Source organism: Vulpes lagopus, chromosome X (genome assembly GCF_018345385.1).
Source record: "Vulpes lagopus strain Blue_001 chromosome X, ASM1834538v1, whole genome shotgun sequence".
Classification (NCBI taxonomy): domain Eukaryota; kingdom Metazoa; phylum Chordata; class Mammalia; order Carnivora; family Canidae; genus Vulpes; species Vulpes lagopus.
The window spans coordinates 95,177,059-95,191,877 of NC_054848.1; the positions used below are offsets into that span (position 1 = coordinate 95,177,059).

The following is a 14,819-nucleotide window of genomic DNA, read 5'->3' on the forward strand; positions in this document are numbered from 1 at the left end:
GCCTCAATTTCCTCCGTAAAATGGGTTTAATGAGACAGGGCCTATCTTACAGGGTTGTCAAAATTACAACAAAGAACGCATCCTATGCCTCACACAGTGCTTGGTCGGTAGTGAGAACTCAACTTGTTCGCTCTCTTTCCATCCGTAACTTTACCTCTACCCCCCTGCTGCTCAACACCAAAGCCCAGCAGGTAAAAGCCGTGGGAAAAAACACCTCGCGGTTGACGAGGAAACCTTCGAGCTGGGGGCGGGGACTGCGAGGTACCCACTGCGCAGGCGCGCCCGCTGGGTCAGGTTCTGGCTTCCAGCCGGGGGGTGGGGGTTGGGGGGAGAGGGCTTCGATTGTCCGGGCTGCCCCCTTCCGGCCCAGGGAAGTGGCGGGACCTTGGCTGCGCCCTGGGAGGGCTCAGCACTAATCCGGGGCGCCGGGGCCCAAGGGTAAGTTCGAAAATGGCGGAGGGGGAAGAAGGAGGGGCCTTACAGGGCGGGAGGCTGGCCCCGGGCGGGGACGGTAGAAAGGAGCTTGCGGCGGCGCGGGGGGGCCCTTGGCGCGGCCGGGGCCTGAGACTGACCGACCGCGGCCGGAGTCTGTGTGAGGCCCTGTCGTGGACGCACCTCGGGTTCCCCGGCTCGGGGCTCCTGCGGGCGACGGGCGGGCTGGTGGGTGCGCCTGAGGGAGACGGAGAGACTTCCGTTTCCTTCTAGGCTGGGGCCCGGCCGCAAAGCGGAGTTGGCATTTCCAGATTGGGGCTCGGGCCGCCCCTCCTCCAGGACCCTCCCCTCCGGACCGCGCAGGGCGCCGCGGGCGATCCGGGCTGGCTCTCCTGGCGCGGTGGGTACTGCCTGTACGGGCTTCCTCCTCCTCCTCCTCCCCCCCCCCCGCCGCGGGCCCCGGCGCTGCGGGAAGGGGCGGGAAGGCCGCCCCTGTGCGGCGCGGGTGGCCCCTTGCCGGGGTTCCCGGGAGCACCGAAAGAAGGCGTGGGTGGGGGCGTGGGTGGCTGGCTGGCTTCGGGCTTGCCCGGTGCCTTCTTAAACCCGGTAACCTCTAAGGTAAATCGAGTCAACTTTTTTTTTTTTTTAATGATCAAAGGGACCGCCCCCTCCCACCCCCCAGTTTGGTGCGTGTGGCAGGTATGGAGCTGGGTGGAGTGTGCCTGGCGAGGGCACGTGAAGCAGAAAGAATAGGAGCCAAAGAGCTTCCGGAAGAGGAAATTAGCTAGTAATTCTTTCCAATCTTTGCTGTCCTAGTCACTTCCCCAGCATATTCTGTGAGTAAAACAAAATTCAGTCTAACTTTCAGTTTCATTATTTTAACTCCATAATACACTTAATTGTTTTTGATAGGAAGGGGGTGGTTATTGCTGAAACTAAACAGCCCCTTCCACCTCCAAAAAAAGAAAAAGGTCAATCAGAGCTTCATAAAAATCTGTCCGATTTTAATAATCTGCTACTTTGCCTTCAAATGTAATTATATCACTAGGCCTGTCACCCTATGCCTTATACTCATTGATGCATAGAAATATACTTTTGTAAGACTAGAGGTTGCTGTACTGTTCTTTTTTTCCCTTTTTTTACTTAGAATTTCTTACAGCCAGTTCAAGAGAACACGATTACAGCCAGCCATCTTAGTTAGAACTCTTAACATTTTAGAGTTGGAAGAGATCTTAGTCCAATCCTCTTATTTTGCAAAAGCAGAAACTAAGGCACAAGAAGATTCGTGGCTTGCCTAAGACTACTCAACTACTTACATTAGTACCCGGCTTGTCTGGCTCTTCGCTCACTGCTCTTTCTGAGCTATTGCTGTGCATAGCCTCCAAGCAAGAAAATTAAATGTTCAACTCACCACACACTTGAAGCCTATACTACTTTGTATCATACAACTGCAACTACCTTCCATGTATTTAACATGTTTATTGAAACCAATGCTTGAGATATTTTCCCCTGTCATTCAAGAAGTGGCAACAGTTTAGGTTAATAAGATTTATGCACACATGCACATATGCATATTTGAATATACTCAGAGAATTTCTGGAAGGATACACCAGAAAAGTGTGAACAGTGCCTACTTAATAGAGGGATGGAGAGGAATATGATGCTTTTTAATTTGCACTTCACATATGGCCTAATGTACTGTTTGAATTTTTACCATAAACAAGTATTGATTTTAGAATTAAAAATAGCTTTTAAAATTCACACACCTACATGTATATCAACATAAGTATTTATCAATGGTATGTAAATACATATATGCATTTACATATCAGTGGTTTGTATTGTAAAATCCACTGTGGCTTCTGTCAGCCCAGCTGGCAAAGCAGGCCTGATTATCAGATGCTCACATTTCTTGTTTTCTCTTATGGCACCTAGTATAAGATGGTAAAAAGAATATATGTTATTAATCTTTATAGAATTTTAGAAAATGTGCTAAATTTTTTATTATCAAATAATATAGCAAGCCATAACATTCAAGATACACAGTTTGATGCAATGAAAAAATCTGAATGTAGAATCTTTGTGGATAAGAATTATTTTAAAAAATTAAGATTGGAAGGGTCCCTGGTGATAAGTACTTCAACTCTTTTCTTTTTATGAATAGGCTAACTAGGACTCAAAAGAGAAAAAGTGAATTACCCAAGATTATATATCTAATTATTAGCAGAGCTTGGACTAAGGTCTAGGTCCTGGTCCAGTACCCTTTGTGCTACATTTGTACTTTATTGCTTTATAGTGCATTCAGTGACTCCCAACTAGGCAGGAAAAGTAATCCTGGCTAAAGGTTAGGACCATTTCAGTAGATAAGAATATTGTTAGTAACATCCCAATTAATTTGTATACTGCTTGAAATATTTGACTAACATAAATATTCCCCTTACATTTGGCCATAAACATTAATTTGTTTAATAAATTCTTTGTTTATATTGTAAATGCCTACCCCAAGTATGAGATTATGATATTTTACTGTTTTTGTTTGTTCTAATACTTAAGTCTGGTAGCTAGTGCTAAGGTGAGGGGGGGAAAGTTATGCTTTATGAAAGAGACATTTTATTGAGTGCCTACTATATGGCAGAGATTATACTATGTGGTGTAGGGTTTGAAAGATAAATATGGCAAAGTAGATGTCCTTGTTCTCCTGAGGCTGGGAGATTATCATGAGCTGTCAAATCTCAAGCTTTATCTGTGTTCTAATCTGGTAATAGTATTATAAAATGTAATCTGTAGCACTGTTTAAGGTCATCGTGAATAAATTTAAGGAGACAAAAACAGTAGTGGTAAAATAAATTGATATTTATTAATAAGAACACAGTCTTTTTTTTTTTTTTTGACTTAAGGGAAAACAGGTATTTATTGCTCACAAAATTTAAGTCTCAGGCTTCCAGCTCTTTACCAGTTCTTCCAGTGCAATTCCTGGTGAACAGATACTATTTTTGTCTTAGAGGTCATGTGGTACAGTGGGAAGAGCCCTGGATTTGATGCCTGGGTTCTTGTCTTGGCTTCGTTTCCAATTAGCTCTGAGATTGTGAGCAAGTCATTTAAACACCTCAATGCCTACATATTTCTATTTTTTCATGACTTTTTATGAATTAAATATCCCATTTAATTCAAAACATTATTTTGGAGTATTTTAAGTTACAAAATAAATATGTTTTTTAGAAGGTTATGAAATTCAGAATACTGTAACAGAATAAGTATAATTCACATTCTTTTAGATTTACTTTTATCATTTAGGTTCATATTGTACATAGATTGCTGTAATCCTTTTTTCTCATTCATTCTATATTGAACATTTCCTATGTCATGAAAAGTCTTTTAAAATGTAGGTTTTATTTATCTTGCATATTCTTTTTTTAAAGATTTATTTATTTGAGAGGGACAGAGAAAGCATGACTGAGGGGAGAGACAGAAAGAGAAAGAGACAAAGAGACTCCGTGCTGAGTGATTACCTGGATGTGGGAGCTCAATTCCAGGACCCCTGAGATATGACCCGAGTAGAAGTCAGGTGCCCTGGAAGAGGGAGTCTTTTTTTTTTTTTTTTTTGGAAGAGGGAGTCTTAAGCAGACTCTGTGCTGAGCAGGGAGCCTGGTGTGCCCGATCTCACAACCCTGAGATCACAACCTGAACCAAGAGTTGGACACTTCTCTCACTGCCACCCAAGCGCCCCATATGCTGCATATTATTCTATGCCCTGGTTCCTTCATTTTATAAAGTAACAGGCTTGGGTTAGTTGATTCCAAAGATTCAAAATCCATTGTGATAGTTTTTTTATAACTGGTTATCTCAGATTCTATCAAGGAAAAAATTCCCACATGACAATCCAAAATCTGTTTGGAATAAATGTTGCAAACAAAATGATAAAAAGAATAAGGTGGAGATATAAACCTTAATTTGTGGATTATACTTACATTTATTTTTTTCTGCCTTTATGATTTGAATGCTTGATTTTAAAATTTCACATGCTAAGTACTTGAATTTCATTTTTTGTTGGTGATGTGAATGAGATCTGTGTCACTACTGTGTTGAAAGCTAGCCTGTTTTATTTGTAGGGTGGGTGTAGAATAAATTGAAGAGGGAAAAACTGGGCTTCTGGGGTTTAACATTCTGGGATTACCATAGCATAGAAGAGAAAAATTAGTGGAAGCTAAGAAGGGTTCAATAACTTGCTCAAGGTCCAAATAGCTAATAAGTTGCAGGGGTAGGATTTGAATTCAGATTTCTTTGATTGCAGTAGTCCTGCTTTTCTTTCATTGCGTGCTATTTTTCAGAAGATCTCTTAGACGGGTTTTTGATGGTATTGCTTTGATCAAAATTGATTAAGGAGCTAAGTTGAGAAATACTGAGATAGCACTTAGAAATACAGTTTTCAGTTTGAGACAATCCAAACAACACACCTTGAGCACCTTCTGCTTTAAGCCAAGTTCTTTTTTTGTTTTTAAGATTTTATTTATTTATTCATGAGAGACACAGAGAGAGAGAGAGGCAGAGACACAGGCAGAGGGAGAAGCAGTCTCCATGCAGGGAGCCTGATGTGGGACTCCATCCCAGGACCCCGGGATCACGCCCTGGGCCAAAGGCAGATGATCAACTGCTGAGCCACCCAGGCGTCCTGAGCCAAGTTCTAACATAACTGTATTAACAGTGGCTGGCATGTATAAATAGGTGCCTGGTAAAAAAAAAAAATTATTGACTGAGGGGCACCTGGGTGGTGCAGTTGGTTGAGCATCCAACTTTTGGTTTTGGTTCAGGTCGTGGGATTGAGCCCCACGTTGGGCTCTATGCTCATGTGGAGTCTGCTTAAGTTTCTCTTTCCCTCTCCCTTTGCCCCTCTTCCCCCGCCCCCCACCTGTCTCTCTCAAATAAATCTTTTAAGAAAATTGTTGACTGAATGCTTCTACTTGTTATAGAGGAATGTATTAGACGAAGAAGGAAAAACTAAAATTTCTAAGGCCTTCCAGATAATTCCAAATAAAGGACTTCCTCTACTCTGAGAAATTAACCAAAGCAGTTGTTGATTACTGTATTTACCATAAAAACTTGAGGCCAAACATATGAGTTAATGTTTTATGTGCTCTTATTATACTTAATAGTAGGTTGTCCTTTTTGTGATAAAAGGATATTTTATGTAATTTTGTAGGACTTGGCATGGACTTTTATTGTTAACTATGGTATCATTGTAGCTCTAATATTTTGATACGTTTTGGAATTTAATTTGGTATATTGGTATCCAATCTTTGTTAAGTATACACGTGATTCACTTACCGCGTGATCTGCTTTAAAAAAATTTTTTTTTAAGATTTATTCATGAGAGAGAGAGAGGCAAAGACACAGGCAGAGGGAGAAGCAGGCTCCCCACAGGGAGCCGGATGTGAGACCTGGGATCAAGCCCTGAGCTGAAGTCAGACACTCAATCACTGAGCCACCCAGGCTCCCCCCCACCCCCCAAAAAAAGTCTGTCTCTTTGAGAGACAGACTCGAGTGGGGAGGAGGGGCAGACGCAGAGGGAGGGGGAGAAGTAGTCTCCCTGCTGAGCAGGAAGCCTGTGGGCTCGAGATCACAGAACCATGAGATCATGACCTGAGCCAACCAGGTGCCCCCATGATCTGCTTTTATAATGTATTTATAAGGATATGGTTTGTGGTGAAAACTGAGGTTTACCTGTACAAACTGGGAATAGCTTGAACTCAGATGATCAGAGGTTGAATTGCATGAGTTAAGGCTGATTTCCTAAACTGGGCAAAGTTGGTACCACTGTACATTCCCTGGAATCTATAAATACTGACATGTGGTTTGAACTTTTATATTTACCCTTATGACAATTTTGTTGGCCTCACAACACAGGCCTTTCATATATATAATCACATACTGGTATGTGATTTTACTTTTCAATGGCTCCTGCTAATTTTTCAAGCCTTGAAAGGGCAAGGAGCTGACATTTTTTGCTACCTCACCAGACTAACTCTTCTGCCAGTAATTCTTAGAGTAATTTCCTTAGACCTATATTGGTCATAATCACCGGGTTTGACTTTTGACTGTCATTTACCGTATGATCTTTGATGAGTAACAGAAAACCACAGTTTCCCCGTATTTCAAATAGGGGCTATGATATGTTGCTTAGGTTAAATTAAATACCACATGTGAAAACATCCTAATTGTAAATCACATATGTATTTTAGTTATTAGAGGTAACATGGTGAAAAAAAGGGATAGGCTGTGGAATCACGCAAGCTCATGTTGAATTTTTGACCTACTACTAAATGGGATGACATTTTTTAGTTTCAATTCAGCATGTTGTAGTAGGTTAGAATATTTATGTGTAGCTAAAATGATTGCATGGAGGAAAATTAAAATTAGTTTGTAGATAGTTTAGAACACGGGGGCACTCATTAAATATGTGGTACTGTTTTAATTTGGCTCGGAGTCACTTATTATGGCAATTTCCTTTACTTGGTGTCATTTTTATTCAAACCCAGACAGAAGACAAACCTAAATGTATATATGCAGCAGAGTGGCTTTCAGGTAGAACTACCTATTTTTACTAGAGAAAAAGAAAAGTTGTTGGCTTTTATCAAGAACTTGTTTCAGCACTTGAGATCTCAACATGATCATGGAAGACTACTTAATTCTGAGAAATATCTAGGGTAGATATTACCCATTCACTGAGTCATCTATTAAAGAACTTTGGTTGGGGATCCCTGGGTGGCTCAGCGGTTTAGCATCTGCCTTCAGCTCAGGGCCTGATCCTGGAGACAAATTTTTTTTTTTTTTTAAAGAAAGTACTTTGGCATGGCACTTGGAGAACCATCTGATTTTTAAGTACTGCAACCCCCATCACTCTGTCAGGATAAGTTATCTGGGTAAGTATCAAATAGAATAAGTTCCAGTTCTGTGCTACTCATTAACTCTATGGTCTTAGTCAAATCATTTAACATCCTTATGCTTTCGTTTCCTTATCTTCAAAATGGAAGAGTGATTTCTATTATTCTGTCAGCATAAATACAGTCAGTTATGGTGAACACGTTTTGCTTGTGTCTACAAAATATAATGATTCTACTTTACGTGTACTTGATTCAAAACTGCCCTTTTGTAAAAATTAGGGAAATTTAAAAAAATATTTATTTATTCATGAGAGACACAGAGAAAGAGGCAGAGACATAGGCAGAGGGCGAAGCAGGCTCCATGCAGAAAGCCCGATGTGGGACTTGAACCCAGGACCCCGGGGTTACACCCTGAGCTGAAGGCAGATGCTCAACCTCTGAGCCACCCACGCATCCCTAAATATGGAAATTTTAAAGTAAAGATTACAGGCAACTCTTCTTCTTACCAGGCCCCAAATTAATTGATTATTTTTATAAGGCAGTAAGTGAATAGTTCAGAACTCCAGCAATAGGCATCCCTCAGAAGATTCAACATAGTCCTTTCACTTTAAAGTCAAGTCAACAATAAGTAGCAATCAGATATTACCTGTGTTTCTCAGCCCTCTCTGCTGGTGATTTACTGCCACTGAGCAGAGGACCAAAAGACATATATTCATGGCCATCCACTGTGGACATGACTTGATTACTGCTTTTATTTCTGGGAGTTGACCTGTATCTCTTTTTCTTAACCTAATGATTGAGTGTTGACATCAATTTACAATTTCGTCTTTCTCGTTGTGGTGGCTAGGAGTTAGTAATCTAACAGTAATATTACAAATCAGCAAGCTGGCAAAAATTCTCACCATAGGTAAAAACATAAGGACCAAGAATATATCCTTTCCTCTGCAAGTTATAAGAATGATCTTTTGTGAATTAAAAGTCAAAACCTTGCAATACCTGGCCTTGCTATTGATAGTTTACTGTGCTAATGTGTTCACAGATGAAAAAAGAATTGTCACCTGGCATATAGCCAAATAAAACCCCCAATCTGCTGGGCAGGATTGTACAAGGGACCTGACTAATCAAGAGCCCAACTGCTTTTTTTCTTTTGATTAGAATCTAATATATTTACTGGATAAAATTTAGAAAATTAAGAAAAGCACAAAGAAGAAAATAAAACTCCATAATCCTACTGCCGGGAGATAACCACAGTAGAATTTTGATGTATAATTTAGCCTGTCTTTGTATATCTGTATTTTTCGTAATTAGGATTTTACTGCACAGTATTTTATTTTATTTTTTATTTTTTTAAAGATTTTATTGGGGCAGCCCCGGTGGCGCAGTGGTTTGGCGCCGCCTGCAGCCCAGGGCGTGATTCTGGAGACCTGGGATCCAGTCCCACATCAGGCTCCCTGCATGGAGCCTGCTTCTCCCTCTGCCTTTGTCTCTGCCTCTCTCTCTCTAGCTGTGTCTCTATGAATAAATAAATAAAATCTTAAAAAATAAATAAATAAAGATTTTATTTATTCATTAGAGACACAGAGAGAGATACAGGTAGGTGGGAGACACGGGTAGAGGGAGAAACGGGCTCCATGCAGGGAGCCCGACATGGGACTTGATCCCAGGACTCCAGGATCACGCCCTGGGCAGAAGGTGGCACTAAACCGCTGAGCCACCCGGGCTGCCCAACTTCACAGTATTTTATAATCAGCTTTTTTCATTTAATACAATAGCATGAACATATGTCTATGTCCTTTAGTATTCTTCTACAACCTGAGTTTGTAATGAATGCCTGGTATCCACATTACCAAAGTGTTGTCCTCATTTGTTAGACATTGAATTTTTTTGTTTATAAATACCACTGTATTGAATATCCTTATATACATTTTTTTAAAATCCCTAATCATTTCCTTAAAGTTAATGCTTACAACTAGAATAAGTGGTTCAAAAAGTAATCATATATTTAAGTTTTTATTTATTTATCTTTAAGATTTTAGAACATATTGCCACATTATCCTCTAGGAAAGGTGTACTAATTTTTTTTTAATTTTAATTCCAGGGTAGTTAACACACAGTGTTGTATTTGTTTCAGATGTACTCTATAGTGATCCAACAATTCCATATATTATTCATTGCTCATCAAGATAAGTGTACTTTTTTTTTAAAGATTTTATTTATTTAAGAGAGCACAAGTGGGGGGTGGGGGTGGGGCAGAAAGAGAAGCAGACTCCCCACTGAGCAGGGAGACCAACATGGGGCTCCATCCCAGGACTCCGAGATCATGACATGAGCCAAAGGCAGGTGCCCCAAGATAAGTGTACTCTTAATCCCCTTTACTTGTTTCACCCATCCCCCCACCACAAAATGTATACCAATTTGTAGTTTCACCAGCAAGAGTGTCTGTTACCCCATACCTTCCCTACTGCTAAATTTTTGTTATTGGCATCTTTGTTTTCTGAATATGTAAGTGCATTCAAGCTTTTTCTTAACACTATTACTGGTCAAAACCAAGATAGGTAATAGGAGGTGGTGAAGGACACACTCCTGTTCAAATCATTCAATGTTGCCACTAAAAGCAAATAATGACATAAATAGATTTTAGAGAGAAGGACTTTTCGCTCTTACATAATGATTAAAAAAAATTTATAGTAGTAAAAAATTGTTAGCTTTCTAAATGTCCATAGATGAAGGTGCATAGCTGTGTATAGACTATGTTAACACTTATATTTTTAAAAATACTCATACATGCTTGTATATTCATAGACCATCTCTGGAGGAATACACAAACTGATAAGAGTGATTGCTACTTGGAATATGTTGGGAGGGGATTTTTTTTTAATTTTCTAGGTTCCTTGGCTGGTAAACGTTAAAAGACAGATTTAATAGAATAATTACGTACATAGAAGAGCCCCATAAGAACATGAGACCCACAGGCAGACAGGCAGTTGAGGTTTATATGCCATCCTAAGCTAAGGAGAAAGGGAGTGGGGGTCTGAGTCTTCAAAGGGAAGGAAGAGTTTACAGGAAGATGAGCAAATGTTTGATAAATATTTGCCAGGCCATACAGAGACAATGGAAAGCAAAGGAATTTGATCTCCAGGCCCTACAGAGCTTCCCCTAGCTTACCACACCTAGCTCATATTCTTTGTAGTTATCTCAGGTGATAGTTTTCTTCCCAGACAGGCCCTCCATCTAAATTCTTTAGGCAGTTAAGGAGAAGATAAAAGCTTTTCCTGAGTTTTTGACTCATTTCAGTTTAAAGTAATCCATGTGCCCTGGGTGCCTGGCCAACTCAGTTGGTAGAGCATGCAACTTTTGATTTGTGGGTCATGAGTTCAAGCCCCACATTGGTGGTAGAGTTTACTTAAAAAAAAAAAAAATAATAAGGGGCACCTGACCAGCTCATTCAGAAGAGCATGCAACTTGATCTTGGAGTCATGAGTTGGAGCCTCCAGTTGGATGTAGAGGTTATAATCAATCAGTAATAATAGCAATAAAATTTTTGAAAAGTAATTTTCATTCCAAAGTGACTCACTTTGGGGAGGCTTATTCTGAAACCCTTTAGTCCTGCCTTTGAAACTTGTGCATGAAGTTTCACAGCCCAGAGGTTGAGTTGGTACATTGCTCCATCTCACTCAACCGTCTCTTAGTCCTGAGAATAGGCCAGTTCTGTTACATAGTTGTGTCTCATTTCAGGAGATGGTCATGCACTTGTGCTCCCAAAGTTAGGGCTATGGTGCAAACAATCTGGTATTTAATAAGAAATTTCTATGGAAATGAAAGAAAAAGGTTAATTAGAGCAGATTATAGTCCTAGTTTCTTAGTTCTGAAGGTAGCCAGGTGAGAGGATTTCTAGATGTCCTGCTTGAAGCAACTTCAGATGGAGTGAGGGCAGGCAGTGGCATTCTCAAAGATTTTCCTGGTTTGTAGTGGGATATATTTGGAAATGTTAGTTTGGAAAGTTGTAGCTAAATATTGGAGGAAACTTCTGAATTCAGGATCAGCCGTTTATAGGTAGAACCTCAAAGATAATAGCACTAGAATTTGAGACTTTTCTTAAAAAGATTTATTTAGAGAAAGAACATGAGTTTGGGGAGGGACAGAGGGAGAAAATCTCCAAGCTGACTCCCTGCTGAGCACCCAGCCCAACTCAGGGCTCAGTCCCACGACCCATGAGATAATGACCTGAGCCAAAACCAAGAGTCTGATGTTTAACCTGACTGAGCTACCTAGGTGCCCCAATAGCACTAGAATTTGATATTCATAATGGTTGTTACTGAAACATCCTTTTTCTCTCTACAATCACCCCCGATTTTATCAAAGATAATCACAGTATAACCAATTTATTTGCAAATCCAGTCTAGTTTCGATAAACTTGGCCTGATTGATTATACAAGTGTAACAAGAATACTGATTCATCATATAGGCTCTTTTAATCTGCTTTGTTGGAACTTTATTTTATTTTTTATATTATTTGTGATTATTTATACAAGTGTAACAAGAATACTGATTCATCATATAGGCTCTTTTAATCTGCTTTGTTGGAACTTTATTTTATTTTTTAAAGATTTTATTTATTTATTCATGAGAGACAGAGAGAGAGGCAGAGACACAGGCAGAGGGAGAAGCAGGCTCCATGCAGGGAGCCCGACGTGGGACTCAATCCCCGGTCTCCAGGATCACGCCCTGGGCTGAAGGCAAGCGCTAAACCGCTGAGCCACCCAGGCTGCCTTGTTGGAACTTTAAATAAGGAATCTCAGGTTGGACTTTTTAAAAGCCTCTTGAGGCTAGAAAGCCAAGCCAAAGACTGGCCATCAGGCTTAACTTGTAATACTTCTAGATTTGGGTTAATTCCTCTTTTCAAGGTTCACAGAATATCCTAAGGTTCCTGTACCTGCCAGAAGGTGGCCTTCCTTATTTACCTGGTAAGGCTACCAGGAACCTGTTAATAAGCAAGTTACCAGGCTGATTATTCCAAGGGGCTTTATTGCCTCTGTAAAGTCAACCTTCGGTTCTTAAAGCTGTCTAGGCATATCTGAGTGTATGTATGTCTCTCTCAGGCATAGCATTCTAGTCAAAGTCTTGGTACTATAACTAGTGTTTCCATTTGTATCCTGTTACAAGGAAAACATTATTTTTTTTAAAGATTTTACTTATTTGAGAGAGCACAAGCAGGTGAGGGGAGGAACAGAGGGAGAGAGAGAGAGAAGCAGGCTCCCCACTGAGCAGGGAGCCTGATGTAGGGCTCCATCCCAGGACTCTGAGATCATGACGAGCTGAAGGCAGATGCTTGACTGAGCCACCCAGGTGCCCCAAGGAGAACAGATTCTTACAGAACCTATGCAAATAACTGTATTGCCACGAAAATAAGAATACTTACTATGTATCCAAATTCTGGATGGATCAGGTAGAAAAAGATGTATGTTTCAATTCTGCTCACAAAGGTATAATTTACCAAATTGCTTTTAGTCATAGTTAGCTTAAGAAAGGTTTCCTCAGGTGCCTGGGTAGCTTAGTTGGTTAAGCGTCCAACTCTTGGTTTCAGTTCAGGTCATGATCTCAGGGTCCTGAGATCAAGCCCCATGTCAGGCTCTGTGCTCAGCATAGAGTCCACTTGAGATTCTTTCCCTCTCCCTCTCCCAGCTCGTGCATGAGCACTCTCCTTGGAATAAATAAATAAAATAAAACCTTAAAAAAATGTTTCCATATATTTTAGAAAATAAAATGTGAAAGAACTACTGATATAAACAAAAAGTTATAAAGAATTCTAATCATTCTCTTTAGTTCTTTACAGTACTATGTAATTAATACTTGTTCTGCTTAGATCCAGGTTTTACATTCATTATGAAAATTTTTTTTAAAGATTTTTAAATTTATGGGCAGCCCGGGTGACTCAGTGATTTAGCGCCGCCTTCAGCTCAGGGCCTGCCTGATCCTGGAGACTCGGGATTGAGTCCCATGTCAGGCTCCCTGCATGGAGCCTGCTTCTCCCTCTGCCTGTGTCTCTGCCTGTGTCTCTGCCTCTCTCTCTGTGTGTGTCTCTCATGAATAAATAAAATCTTTAAAAAAAGATTTTTTTATTTATCAGCATATGAGCGCAAGGGGGGGGGCAAAGGGAGAGGGAGAAGCAGACTCCCCACTGAGCAGGGAGTCTGAAGCAGGATCCTGAGATCATGACCTGAGCCAAAAGCAGATGCTTAACTCACTGAGCCACCCAGGTGCCCCCCCCCCGCCGTTCTGAAAATTCTTACCCAGTTTAGCTTTATAATCTTAGTTCTCAGAAACCTTTATTCTAGAGTACCTGTCAAGAGTCCTTTCTATAAGGCTCCATTCCAGGTGTGGAACCTACTTAAAAAGGAAAAAAAAAAAAGAGTCCTTTTCATTAATTTCTCTGAAGATGAAACACTTTTGCAGGAACATTTGCAAAAGTATCAGAGTAAGTAAATGTAAATAAATAGCAAAAGACTTTAAAATGGCAATTGTTAATGGTTGAAGATTTGATGAGAGTTTGTTATAATGCAGTTGACAAGAAAATGTAGTTGTTTTGTGAGATACATTTTAAAATGGCAAAGATTATACCAGGACATAACAGATTTTTAGAATTTTTTTCTTAAGATCTTATTTTATTTACTATTTAAAATATTTTATTATTTATCCATGAGAGACACAGGCAGAGGGAGAAGCAGGCTCCACGCAGGGAGCCTGATGCTGACTCAACCCCAGGACTCCAAGACCACACCCTGGGCTGAAGGCAGGTGCTAAACCGCTGAGCTACCCAGGAATCCCTTAAAATTTTATTTTTAAGTAATCTTTGTACCCAACTTGGGAGATCAAGATTTGTGTGCTCCACTGACTTAGCCAGCCACACCCCCCCCCAGATTTTTAGAAATTTCATGTAATTTCTGGAACACTTAGGTTTAAGAAAGTTTATCAGTTGACAGTGCTTCCTGTGTAATTTAACATACCAGATAAGCCTAATTAGTTAACATCTCTTTTTATAAGGAGAGGGCAAAACCTTTGAGAGGTTCAAGGAACCCTTTGGAAAAATCTCCAAACTGGTTTGAGGTAAAAAAGACTTTGTAATTTGATTTTTGAGAGCTTTGTCAAAAATACCAAAATATCTGATTAAATAGGATCAGAGATCATTGTGAAACATTACTTATCTGTTTAATCAGAGTGACAAAAGATTTTAAGAGCAAATACAAAAGGCTATAGTTGTGAGCATAACCAAAGGGCTGATAAGAACAGAAAATTATTTTAATAAAACACAATCTTTGCGTCCTAGGACAATTAAAAGATAAAAACTTTTCAGTCTCTTACCTTAGCAGACCAATTGTCCAAGAAAACATTGTCCTTTTAGTAAATGAAAAAAAATTAAGTTTTAATTTTACATAGGTATACTATCAGTATTCAAGTTTATTTAAAAAACCCTTTAATAACAACTCAGTTTAAACCAGCTTGATTACACAA

At 40.0% G+C, this 14,819-nt stretch overlaps 1 protein-coding gene across 7 annotated transcripts in view; it reads left to right on the forward strand.

Annotated features, from left to right (window-relative positions):
- The first annotated feature begins 257 nt into the window (after positions 1-257).
- The window catches only part of LOC121482906 (X-linked inhibitor of apoptosis), a 54,243-nt gene continuing 39,681 nt past the window's right edge, over positions 258-14,819 (forward strand). For 2 of the 7 annotated variants that reach the window (XM_041740962.1, XM_041740964.1), the window contains exon 1: positions 258-438. The gene's annotated coding sequence lies outside the window, so the exon portion shown is untranslated. Of the gene's footprint in view, positions 439-479; positions 833-1,090; positions 1,269-7,265; positions 7,350-14,819 lie in introns of those variants that run through there. The other 5 variants (XM_041740966.1, XM_041740960.1, XM_041740965.1 and 2 more) reach the window with 5 other exon arrangements.